This window comes from Lissotriton helveticus, chromosome 11 (genome assembly GCF_964261635.1).
Source record: "Lissotriton helveticus chromosome 11, aLisHel1.1, whole genome shotgun sequence".
Taxonomy (NCBI): domain Eukaryota; kingdom Metazoa; phylum Chordata; class Amphibia; order Caudata; family Salamandridae; genus Lissotriton; species Lissotriton helveticus.
Genome location: NC_136072.1, coordinates 644,100,025 through 644,113,074, shown reverse-complemented (window position 1 = coordinate 644,113,074; position 13,050 = coordinate 644,100,025).

The following is a 13,050-nucleotide window of genomic DNA, read 5'->3' as shown; positions in this document are numbered from 1 at the left end:
CCTTCCATACTTTTAAAAATGGGGATTTCCACAATTAGATTGGTCCTCCACAGTGGACAAGGCAAAATGCCCAAACTTCGCTTCCAGGTTCCCACACCCTCACTCCAAAGGCAATGCCCTATGGATCAATTGGTCCGGGATATTTACCTACGCTTTTCCGCCTGTCCCACTTCTTCCATTTCTGGTTTGAAAGCTCAGGCAAATATGGCTCACCCTAATTTTAGTAGCTCCCACATAGGCCCGTCAACCATGGTACACCACACTCTTGGAAATCTCAGTGGTTCCACATCAAAAGTTGCATTTCAATTCCACCCTTCTCACTCAGAACCATGGAGAAATCGGACACCCAAACCCCAAGGAGCTCAACTTAGCGATTTGGCTCCTGAAGTAATAGAGTTTGGATAGTTAAATTTGCCACCAGACTGCATGACTATTCTAAAAGAAGCAAGAAAACCTATTACCAGAGCTTGTTATGCAGCAAAATGGGAACGATTTGTTATCTATTGTAATAATATCAATCCTCTAGACACTTATGTTTGAAGCATTATTTGTTATCTTCTGCGCCTACAACAAACTAGTCTAGCTTACACATCTATTCGATTGCACGTTGCAGCAGTAACTGCATATTTGCAAAATAGACAGCATTTATCTTTGTTTAAAGTTCCTATGATTACAGCCTTTATGGAGGGCTTAAAAAGAGTAATACCACCCAGAATACCTCTGGCACTGGTATGGAATCTCAACATTGTACTTACAAGACTCACAAGTCCATCCTTTGAACCATTACACAATTGTCCTTTAAGTTCCCAAAATTCCTCCCTAAAGTAGTTTCTGCTTTTCAGCTTAAAAAATCAGTTGAGTTACCTGTGTTCTTTCCTCACCTGATTCTGTAGCAGAACAAGCTCTTCACACACTTGATGTCAGAAGAGCATTATTGTATTATATTGAAAGGACAACATTTTTTCATTAAAAAAAGCAACTGTTTGTTGCATTTGCTCCACCTCACAAAGGCAATCCTATCTCTAAATCCAGCTCTTCTCGATGGATTGTTAAATGCATTCAAACTTGCTATGCAAAAGCTAAAAGAAATTTATCTATACCCACTAGAGCGCACTCCACTCGCAAAATAGGGGCCTCTATGGCCTTTTTAGGTAACATTCAATTCAAAAATCTTTATTTGACTATTAAAAACCAGCCATAAAAGCACAGACAATATAATACATAAAAAATGGCGCATATTTAAAAAGAAGTACAGACATTGGTGTCATCCATTATTAATTTATAACACAAACATGGCAGTGCTATAACATGTCAAAGGATCTTCTAGGCTTACAAGGAATTTCATAGCCAAGTTATGGGACCTGATTCCACGGTTAACAAACGGGGGCTTCAAATAAAAATTCCTAAAATTGCAGTAAAATTTGCAGAACAATATAAAGTGCTGAGTGCTTTGTTTACTCTTATTATCACAAGGACAGGGCACCTTATCTGGAGGACGTATCTTTATTTTTGGGAAAGCAACACAATTATGTACAATACCACATCTCAGCCTCAATAAAATGAACCAATGCTGCAGGTGAGTCACATGCAACAGATAACCATTAATTCCCTCTTCTAACATATATATTTTGTATAAAGCCACAGTTGGTTTACTTAGTCCCATTTTTGCTCTACGGTTTTGTCTAAATGACGAGAAGGAGCCCTTAAGTTCTTTCTTTTTAATAGTTAGTATTTTTCCAGGGTTCGACCATACCGACATATTAAATAAATTCCCCAGTGTAGTATTCATATAGGACAACCAGGGAATTTTCAGCGCATCGTCCAGGTTTAAGCAGTCTAAAATGATTGACTTGGTAAAAGCAGTTTCTTAATTTTTCCAGATTTGGGACCATCATAATAAGGGTCCTGCCATCAAGATGTCCTCTAAAAATTGCAGCCCCACCTCATGATGTGCGATGGTATTCGATACAGAGGATGTTAAAAACAACAAGCGTTTTATAAAACAATTTTGTTATATTTGTAATGCAGCACTATTTGTGTAGCCCCAAAGTCCTGCCCCATATATAGCAGTACTTACTCCTTTAGCTTTATAGATGGCAACCATCTACGTAATTGGTCGTTTTCCCAATTTGGCCGCAAATTTAACAATCCCTTAGTTGGCCCTACTCATTTTAACTTTTGTATTTATGATATGTTGGGACCATGTACCGTTATCTGAAAACAGTATACCAAGGTAGAAGAAAGAGTTTACTGTACAAATTGGGGTACCATCTAGTTGAAAGGTTCTACAAGGTTTCTTTTTAGGCCCACATACCATGGTAAACGTTTTTGATTTGTTGATTACCATCCTCCGTTAATCCATTAAAACCTGAAAAACCGTCCATCAATCTCTGGACGCCTACTGGGGTCCGTGCCAATAGTACTGCGTCGTCCGCATATAATACAGGTATCGGACGACCAGCCACCCTGGGTACATCAACTTGAATTTTCTGTAGGTATCAACCTGATTAATAAAAAGGGAGAATAAAATTGGGGATAGCACGCATCCTTGTCGTAAACCCCAACTCACTATAAATTTAGGGGTACATTCTGCCTGGGGGCCAAAACGGACCACGCTGGTTAGTTTTTCGTATAAGTGTGAAAGAAAGTTAATAATTGCCCAATGTGCTCCCAGTTCGATCAGGGTTTGCCATAATAAGTTGTGGGCCACTAAATCGAAGGCGCTACTCAAATCGGCAAAGCATAGATAAATGGAACCCATCTTTGCCTTAGTGTATTTGCCGATGAGTAGCTCCAGATTAAGGTGTTGTTCAACTGTCCCCAGACATTTTCGGAACCCGTACTGCACAGGCGTTAGGATGCAATGCTCTTCAACCCATTCCTCCAACCTTTTAAGTAGAACCCTACTCATGACTTTTAAAGAAGTATTCAGAAGGGAAATCGAGCGATAATTTTTTGGGTCAGTTTTGTCCCCCTTTTTATATAGTGGGACAATATTAGACTCACCCCATGTTTGTGGTGTTTCTTTTGCGGCTGAGTTTAACACTCTAGTTAAAATGGGTCCCCATAATTCCGGTTCCGATCTTCGGGACCTAGTGCCCGCCCCCCGGTGCTCTCCTGAATTGCCAGTACAACCTCTGCACATGTGATATCTAAGATGCAAATCCTCTTTTCGTGGGCTTCTCTATCTAATCCCCCCACTATCTCCTTGGCGTTGTTAAAGATTCCAGAGAAGTGTGTCACCCATTTTTCTGCCGGGATAAATAAACCAAACTCTGGTACATAATTTTTTTAAAAAGGGGCATTTACAGTGTCCCAAAAGAGTTTGCTAATCTTTGTTTCAGTTGAGGTTATCAGGTTATCCCATGCTTCTTTCTGTAAAACCTTTTTCCTATTTACTAGAGCTATTTTATATTCTTGTCTTAGGGATTTAATCACCAATGCATCTCGCTGTGGCATATTTGAGCACCTGGATTGCTTTTGTACAGGTATTGTCAAACCACCCCTTCTTGTTTTTAGCTGTGTTACCGGGCTGTCTAGTTAGAAGTCCTTTAATATACATAGTATGCAGTTAAAATTACTTATTAATACAGTTGGAGAAATATCGTCCTGAAGACAATAGGCTATTTCGCCCTGGTTATGTAATGTAATGTAAATTGGCATTTATATCGCGCAGCTATCACTCCATGGAGCATCTTGGCGCCTATACTGATCAGGAAGATCTAGATGCTGATCGTATTACTTTCACTAGTCCTACTGAGATGTTTATACTAAAGCTCTGGCACAGGTGTCGAGGAGATTGAAAATCCAGGTCTTTAATGCCTTGCGGAACTCAGATTCTCGTTCTATTGCGCGAAGATGTGAGGGGAGTTTGTTCCATGCCTTGGACCGGCAAAGATTTACCACCCCTCGTGCTGAGTCTAAAAGCTGGAACAGTTAGCAAATTGGCATTTGAGGACCTCAAAGTCCGCAAGGGATAGTATCGGGAGAACCTCCTTTGTATGTACTTTGGTCCTTGAGCATGAAAAGCTCGAAAGGTAATAAGCAGGACCTTGAAAAGGACCCGTTTAATCACCGGTAGCCAGTGCAAAGTATTAAGTGCAGCTGACGCCGAGGATTTCTTGGGCCATTTCAGCACCAGCCTTGCGGCAGCGTGTTGCACCATCTGCAGCCTGTGGGTGACCATCTTCGTGGTTCCTGAATACAGGCTGTTGCAGTAGTCGAGTCTCGACGTTACGAGAGCGACTGCTACCATTTTCCTTGCTGCCAAAGGCAGTAGGTCGAAAAATGTCCTTAGTCCTTTGATGACATTAAAGCATGTACCGGCTACTGATAATGCCTGCTGTTTAAATGACAGAGCGGTGTCAAATTTAATACCTAGGTTCCGTGCCGTATTGGTTGTATGCGGCGGTACCTCTGCATTTTCCGGCCACCATAACTTGGGGACAAAGTCGTTTTAGGGGCCCATTAACATGATTTCTGTTTTGCCCGTATTACATTTCAGGTGGTTTTTCCCCATCCAGTCGAATGTGGCCGTTAGGCAACATTTGAGATTAGCTTCCCAGTCCTTGGTATCTTTGTCAAGGACTAGGATGAGCTGTGTATCGTCTGCATACGCTACAACGTCTATGCTATAAGACAATATCAGCCTAATCAGAGGGGTGGTATAAATATTGAAAAGTGTTGCGCTTAAACTGGATCCTTGCGGGACTCCGGTCGTAATTATTTTTTCCTTTGAACAGAAGTCTCCTAGGGTGACTACTTGCCTCCTGTCACTTAGGAAGTTCTTAATCCAATCCAATACCTTTCCTGTTATGCCAGATGTTACTAGCCGGTCAATCAGGATGGTATGTGAGACCGTGTCGAAGGCTGCCGACAGGTCTAAAAGAATCAGGACAGCCTTCTTACCCTGATCCAGAGCCATTCGGATGGTATCTGTAGTAAACAGGAGAGCTGACTCTGTGGAGTGTTGCGCTCTGAAACCTGATTGATTTGGGTGCCAGGCTTGGCTGTCTTCAAGAAATGTGGTGATTTGCTTATTTACAAAGGTTTCTGTTATTTTGCATAACACTGGGAGCAGCGAAATCGGTCGAAGATTAGACAGCGTGGTGGGGTCAGCCAGTTGTTTTTTCTGCAATGGCTTAACAGCCACCAGTTTCCATTCTAGGGGAATACTTGCCGTGGACAATGACGTGTAATTATTTGCTTTAGAATCCTACTTGGGTCAACACCAGTCCACTTAATTCTAGTTCCATTATTCCTAAATGGAGTAATATTGGCCGCTATGGAGAAAGCTTCACCCTTTGTCCCCCAAAAGAACAAAGGTAAAGCCAATAGATTGTGGTCACTCAGAATGGAGGGGACGATGGTGGGGTTTCCACACCTTAATATATCCGGGGTGGATACTAATATGTGGTCAATAGCCGAGTACATATTTATCCCTATAAAATTTGGAAATACAACCCCATCTTGGCCGCAACCTCCCCTAGGTAAGAGGAGATCGTATATGGATGCCATCTGGTTTAGGGGTTCCCCATACTCACTGTGGCAAAAATGGTCAGCTTCGTTCCTGTCACCACGAATATGGCAGCTTGCTTGGGGGTTTGAAGCATTACATGCCTGTATATTCAAATCTCCTATCCATAGTAGTACATAATCTGTAACATTCCTATAGCTGATATCTGTAAGGCAGCAACATGGTCTACACCACAAACATTTACCATACACTATTTGTGGATGTTAGCACGCCAACAAGCTAATGTAGGGTAAGCAGTGCTAAAGACACTTTTTATGACAACTGCAACATCTACTGGTTAGCCACAGCTTTGAGAGAATACTGCTATTTAGTCTATGCAAAGCATGGGTATCTACAGCACACAGGCCACGAACGGATTATGTTACTTACCCATTAAGCATCTGTTCTTGGCTTGTAGAGCTGTAGATTCACATGCGCCCTCCCACCTCCCCGGACACCTGTAGTTGTTGAAGTTCTCATTATTTACATTACATGCGCATGGACATCTCTTTACTACATTCACTTACTCAATTCTCACCCTCTTGCGGGAAAACAATCTAACAATGGAGTCGATGCCAATGCGCACTATCACCAAAAGGAGGAGTCACTTTACCTCCTGACTGGAAAGACTTCTTTGAAGAAAAACAACTTGAAAACATCTGGACCCAACACTAGATGGCAGGAGTATGCTACGCATGTGAATCTACAGCTCTAAATGCCAAGAACAGATGCTTACTTGGTAAGTAACCTAATCCTTATACTTTAATTTATAAAAATGTATTTAATGACCAGTAGTGATGGGGGGGGGTCATTGAAGGAGAGGGTGGGGAAGTAATGGAGAGTGGTGACAGCAATTAGCAAGGGAAGCGGGGAGGGAAAGAATTAAAAAAAACATAAAAAAGCCAAGGGGAGGAAGCAATTGACATGGTGGGGGCGGGGCAGTGCATGGAGCAACATGGAATGCATCCTGGGGGGGGATGGAGGGGGGAGGGGAGTAGTGCTCAAAATGTGAGCAGTGGAAGGATACTAGTCATCCAAACAAAATGACAGTAAAAAGGATATGCTCTAGGGGAGGGGCAACACAAGAAGAGGAAGGCAAACCATTGTATAAGAAGCTCACAAAAGAGTGACAATGAAGTCAACCAGCGGTGAGCCGTGGGCAGGCTCTAAGCTCGCTGTAAGTTTTTGGTATGGCCTACAAGAGCTGAAAGCTGTCTGTTGGACAAGATCCAAAAAGGCCCCGCATCTGGCCATGATAATTCTCAAATAATTTAAGAAACGAGTCTTGCCCCAATAATACCAGACTACATGCAAATTTTGCTTTTTTTCTTTATATTTGTTACTTTTCCAGCAATGTACAAGAATATCTTGTAGCTAAGAATTTGTGTCCTTGTATCTCTATTTGAAACACTTGCTCTTTGGGGCACACTGCATTTTCCATTAAAGTACAGACTTTCATCTTATTGCCTCTCCTACAGTGGATGCCTCAGTTGCAATCACGTATTGTAGCTGACGTTTGCATCCTCCTAAATCCTGAAACTGCAACCAAAGCTTTCAAATGTCGGACTCTGGTTTCCCTATGAGGGCGACAGACCTGGACTGCCACTCTGTTATGAGACACACAGCCTGGATCCTGCTGTTACTAACCGATACATTGGAAGCACCCCAGGGTCATAGAGGTTGAAGGCCCAGCTACCATGGAATTTCTCCTTTAGAGCCTTCCTGTCACAGTTTGTTGAGATCATTTTTGCTTGTTTTCATAATAATCTCGAAGTCTGCTTCAGAGGGAGATTGGCGGACCAGAAATCGTGGGGTCCTAAGGCATTTAAAGAGCTAATACAAGTAATGTTGCCATGGGGAAGGCTCCTGTTCTAACGCCGGCCACAAAAGTTGTTTTAAAGTCCCAACCTGCATCCTTTTCACTTTTTTGGTGAAATCTTTATTGAGTTTCCCAAAAACAACAAATAATAAGAGAAAACAACTGAGTATCCAAAATGGTGCTTCCAAAGGTTGTATTTTGTTTTTAAACAAGTTGCTTGCATAGTCCGTGGGCTCAAAAGCATCGAGGCAACACAAAAAGATGATGGACGGAATGCTGAACATTGTCGAACATTCACACCCAGTCACAGATCAGGGTCCAATGCATTAGGTTTTTTTTGCTCACCATGTCACCCCAGTTTGGACCAGCCCTTTACAAATCAGTCTTGTTCCTGCTCCCCATGGGAACAGTCCAGCCCCAACTGTCAGGCCAGGTCCAACCTGGACCGGAAAACAAGGATCCTGGGACCGGTCTCGGGATATCACTTCGCACCAACCAGGCTAGCTTAAATCTAGTGACATAGTGAGCACAGGACCCAGGTTTGGTAAACACTTCTGACTTAGGATGACTATAACAACACAAAAAGATAGACTGAATGCTGAGCATTGCCAAACATTCACCCCAATCACAGATCAGGGTTAAATCCATAGTTTCTGCTCACCATGCTACCACAGTTTGAACACAGCCACAGGGGTGGCTCCTCTGTTGGAGCAGAGGAGCGTCCCATGTAAATGTCCATGAGCCCCGAGATGAAAAATAAAAAGGTATACCATTTTATTTTTCAGCCTTCTGTCCCGAACCGAGAGTGGGCGGGATTTAGTGAGAGCAGCAACAGGGAGGAAGATGGGCTGTAAATGCACTTTTCAAAGTGAACATGTCCCTTTGGCTGACTGTCTTGCGAAGGTAAGCCAGATATGCGCACTTTGAAACCGTTAACCCAGATGTCTTAAGACTGCTGGGTTAGAGCAAGTGCAGGCCTCAATAGCACTGTAGAGCGCCGAGACAGGTAACGCCCTCCAATCAGGGTGCTGCTCTCATGCTGGTGGGAGCAGCGTTAGGATTGGGAAGTTGCTGGGGCCTGCACTTCAGTCCCGACGAGGTCCGGAGTAAGGAGGTCCTGCAGTGAGGGAAGTGTTTTTTTATATATCTTCATTGTATTTGTACAAGCCCGCTTATTTGTATATTGAATTGTTTTTGCGCGTGCGTGCCCACCCCATAGCTGCCAGCTACCACTGCCCAGCCATATGCAAATCAGTCTTGACACTGCTTCCAATGGGAGCAGTCCAGCCTCAACTGCCAGGCCCGGTCCTTCCTGGACCAGAAAACAAGCTTCCTGGGACCGGTTTCAGGGTATCGCCCTGCCACCCATATTTGGACCCAACATTGAAACATCAGAAGTAGGAAGGAAATTCTCCCATGACAGCCATCCATCAGTGACCACAACACAAAATGGGCAACAATAAGGCAAATAAAGCACCACCTGGCATTTCACTTGATGTGCAACTCTAGCCAAACACCCCGGTCACACCATCCGTTCGATCCCAAATTACCACGCTCATCTGCCTCAGGTAGCAATCCTAGAAACGTAGGCAGGGACGCCATCCTTTACTAAATTTGCAGGGACATTCCCTGCTCTTATACATAACTCTCTCAATGGCCACGTACATATCCATATCCGCATTCCATTCACACAATGAAGGGACCTCCTGTACACCCCAGTATTTGGCTACATTTCTTTTCGCTATAATCAATCCCAGATTACAGAAGAGGAGTTGAGCCCCTGGGACATCAATCTCCGCCGGGATTCCCAGAAGGATGTATTTCGGGTCAAGGGGGGCATCTACCTCTAAGATGGCCTGGAGTTCCTGGACAATCTTAGTCCAATAAATCTGGATGATGAGACAACTTCGAAGTGTGTGCAAGAAGTTTCCTCTGGCCCCCCTTACATCATAAATGCGCCGAGGAGGCCACACTCCCCATCCTGTGTAACCTAGCACAGTCCTAGCATACCCAAGGGAGCACCTTAAACTGCACTAGCTGGAGCCTTGACTTTATTCAACAAAGTTGCCACCCAATCAGTATCCTCAATCTCCCCAATGGGAGTTACCTCTCTCTCTTGCGGTGTACTCCATGTGTCAGGAATATTATTGTTAATGGTTTTGTAAGTGTATTAAATTGACTTACTCCCAGCTCCTCCATAAGCAACATTCCTTCATCACCATAATCTTTATTTCGGTTGTAAAACCATAAAAGATACACACATATTCTTCCTTAGGATCTATCTACATCCAGGTAACCTGAAACTAAGGGTCTTTCATATCAATACAGCCACCCTTCTGGATCCAGAAGTGAAGGCCACATGTGCCAATGTGATGCATGCACCTCTACTTAGAAATGGGCATAGCCCCCCTTCCCCCAAAAATGCATTTCTTTAAGTAACACTCCATCAGGCCTAAGTCTACATATATATATATATAATTATTATTATTATTATTAGGGTTTTGTAGAGCGCATAGTAACCCGTAAGCATCCCAGCGCTGAAACCAAGACAGTCAAGAGGGTGGGTTATCAGGGAGAAAAGGAAGAAGGGGGATCAGGGGAAGAGGTGTGTTTTCAGTAGTTTCCTGAATCGGAGGTGATCTGATTCCATCCTTAGTTTACGGGGGAGGGTGTTCCATAGGCTGGCCGTGTTCACAGAGAATCGCCGTCCGCCTGTACGGGCCTTTTTCCCTCTGTGAACTGTGATGAGATGTTCGTGGTCCGAGCGGAGGGATCTTGTGGCCTTGTAGGGCGTGATAAAGTTTTTGAGGATGGGGGGGCCTTTGTCCTGTAAGAGTTTATGGGCCAGACAGAGAGCCTTGAATTTAACTCTTTCTCTTACTGGCAGCCAGTGAAGGTGCTTCAAGGCTGGTTTGGCCGATGATCTGGCCGGGGTGTTGGTGAGAAGCCGGGCCGCGGCGTTCTGAATTCTTTGTAATTTGTTGCAAGTGGCTTCGGGGGCTCCCAGATAGATGGCATTGCTGTAATCCAGCCTAGATAGAATAAGGCCTTGGATAAGCAATTTCCGAGAGATGGGAGGGAGCAAGGGGAGGATTTTCCTGACTGATCTAAGAAGCCCAAAACAAATCCCAGCGGTTTTTTTGGCTTGGGTTTTGAAGGACAAGTCTTTCTCTAGCCAGATTCCCAGGCTCTTGATCTCGGTTTTGGGGACTGGAGGTTTACCCAGACAGGAGGGCCAGATGTTAGAGGGAAGGGAGAGCCCTTTTTGACCAAGAAGCAAAACTTCTGTCTTAGACCCGTTGAGTTTCAACGCTGAGTTGTTCATCCACCCCTGGATTTTGGAAAGGCAGCTGTGGAGATTAGATGGTTCTTGGTTGGGATGGGATAGGGACACCACCAGCTGGGTGTCGTCAGCGTAGCTGATGATTTTCACTCCGAACGGGGTGACCACCTCCTCCAGTGGGGACATGTAGACATTGAATAATGTCGGGCTTAGCGAAGAGCGCTGCGGCACTCCGCACTGGAGGGGAACTGCAGGGGAGTGGGTGTTGTTCTCCCAGACCTGGAAGGAATGGTGGTTTATGAATGACGTGAACCAAGCCAGGGCAGTGCCCTCCACCCCGATGTCTCTGAGACGCTGGATTAAAACCCGGTGGTTGACAGTGTCGAAGGCCGCACTGAGGTCCAGGAGGATCACTGCCACTGATCCTCCTGTGTCCAGAATGCATCTGGTCTCCTCCACTGCAGCCAGGAGGGATATATATATATATTCACTAATCCCTGCTTGACCTTGTTTCCCAGACCATTGACATTCCAGGACAATACAGAAAATGTGGTATCAATGAAGACTCCCATGGCTCCTGAGTCGATCCTGACCACCACCTCTACCTGTCTGTTTGCTACCGACAGGAGTGCATGAAGGGAAAGATGAGGCGACGATGTCTGTAAAGTATTGGAAATAGATTGGTCAGAAGACGTGTGACCCATGCTCAAGGAGTTCTCCTGCTGGTCTCTTGTCAGTTTCCCTGTGTCATGGTGTTTATAGATATGGATTTGCTGTTTAACGGTTTTGGTCGGGTAGGACATTCTTTAACAAAATGCCCCTTCCTGCCGTAATATAAACAGAGACCTCCTTTTCTTCTCTACTCTTTTTCTTCTTGAGTCAAAGGTTTCCTTACCCCTCCGATTTCCATTGGTTCACCAAGGTCTGTAACATGCATCATAGGTTTCTCTTTAGGGGGTCCAGCCAGTCGTATATCCCATCTGTGTCTGACTCCTTTTCTTTCCAAGTGTCTGTGGTCAAGGCGTAGGGTAAGGGCAATAAGGTCTTCCCGTGTCTCTGGTTGAGGGTCTATTTGTGCTATGAGATCTTTAAGTTTGTCTTTAAGACCTTGGTAAAAAAGAGCAGATGTTTTTTCTTAAGCCCACCTTGTTTTGGCAATTAGTCTATTAAATTGCGTTACATAATGTATCAAGTCTTTATTGCCTTGCTTGAGTTCCAGTAATTCGTGATCTGCAGACTTTTTTCTCTCAAATTCTTTCTTGAAATTTCTCCAGTTGTGAAGGAGATGGTCATCTGCATTCACTTATGATACTGCCAACATTGCGGCATCACAGCTGAGATAAGAGATAAGGAAGGCTATTCTTGATTGGGTGTCCGGGAAGGCAGTTGGACGTACCATAAAATGCAACTGCACTTGTGTTAGGATGGTTTGAACACTGGTGGGATCCCCAGAGAAACCTTCCGGTGATGCTAGTGGCACTGGCGTTGGCACTGCTATGAACACAGTGGGAGGAACATGCCCCGTGACGCTTGAATAACAGGTTCTGTAGGGGATTTATGTGTATCTCCTGATATCTGATTTTGTAGTTGGACCACTTGACTAGCTAATAATGCTGTTTCCAATCTTGTTGCTGCAATTACTTTTTGCGTGGCTGCCAACATTTTGCCGATATCATACAACGAGGACATTTTGAAGAAACTGCTCAAGAGGAACTCAATTGCTTAATGCTTGTGATTATGTCAGGGAAAGCATTCCTCTGGAGCAGTTCCCTCAAAAGGCCCACCTTCTAGCAGCACCGATTCTGTTTGTTAACTATACCAGAAGATCAGAGTGGCCAGATGAGGGGAAGGGAATTAGGGAGGGTACTGCAGGGAGGGAGACCTGGAACAAGAGATGGAGGTGCTTTAATCGTAATCAACATGAACCATGGCTAGTCTCTCAGACACCATAGAACAGAAAGGATGTGATAGAACGTAATAGTCTCTTACCTGTGGAAATAAAGGTGAAACTGTTCCGTGATTAAACACTCTTAAAACGAAACAAGGAAAGTCGTTATATTCAGTCTCAGTGCTCTAGTTGTGAAAATAGCAGTGGTTAGTTCAACGCCCTTAAATGCAGAGTGCTTCCTTGAATAGTTTCACTATTGTTCTAGTTAAAACATTTCAGGTTCAGATCTTCTTTACAGCAGAAGAAAACATACACTGCTTAATACTGAAAACTGCTTTAATGTATGGAGTGGACAATATGATTCATATAGATGATACCACCTATACATATAATCAAACGCCGTAATACTTACCCGCTGAAGGTTGCAAGTTACCTGCTCTGCCACACACGCCTGGGGCCCTGACGCTGTTGGTCTTCCCTGCCGCCACCGCAAGTTCCACCATGGGGCCGCAGCGGGGGAAGACCACAGCTCCCAGACTCCTCTG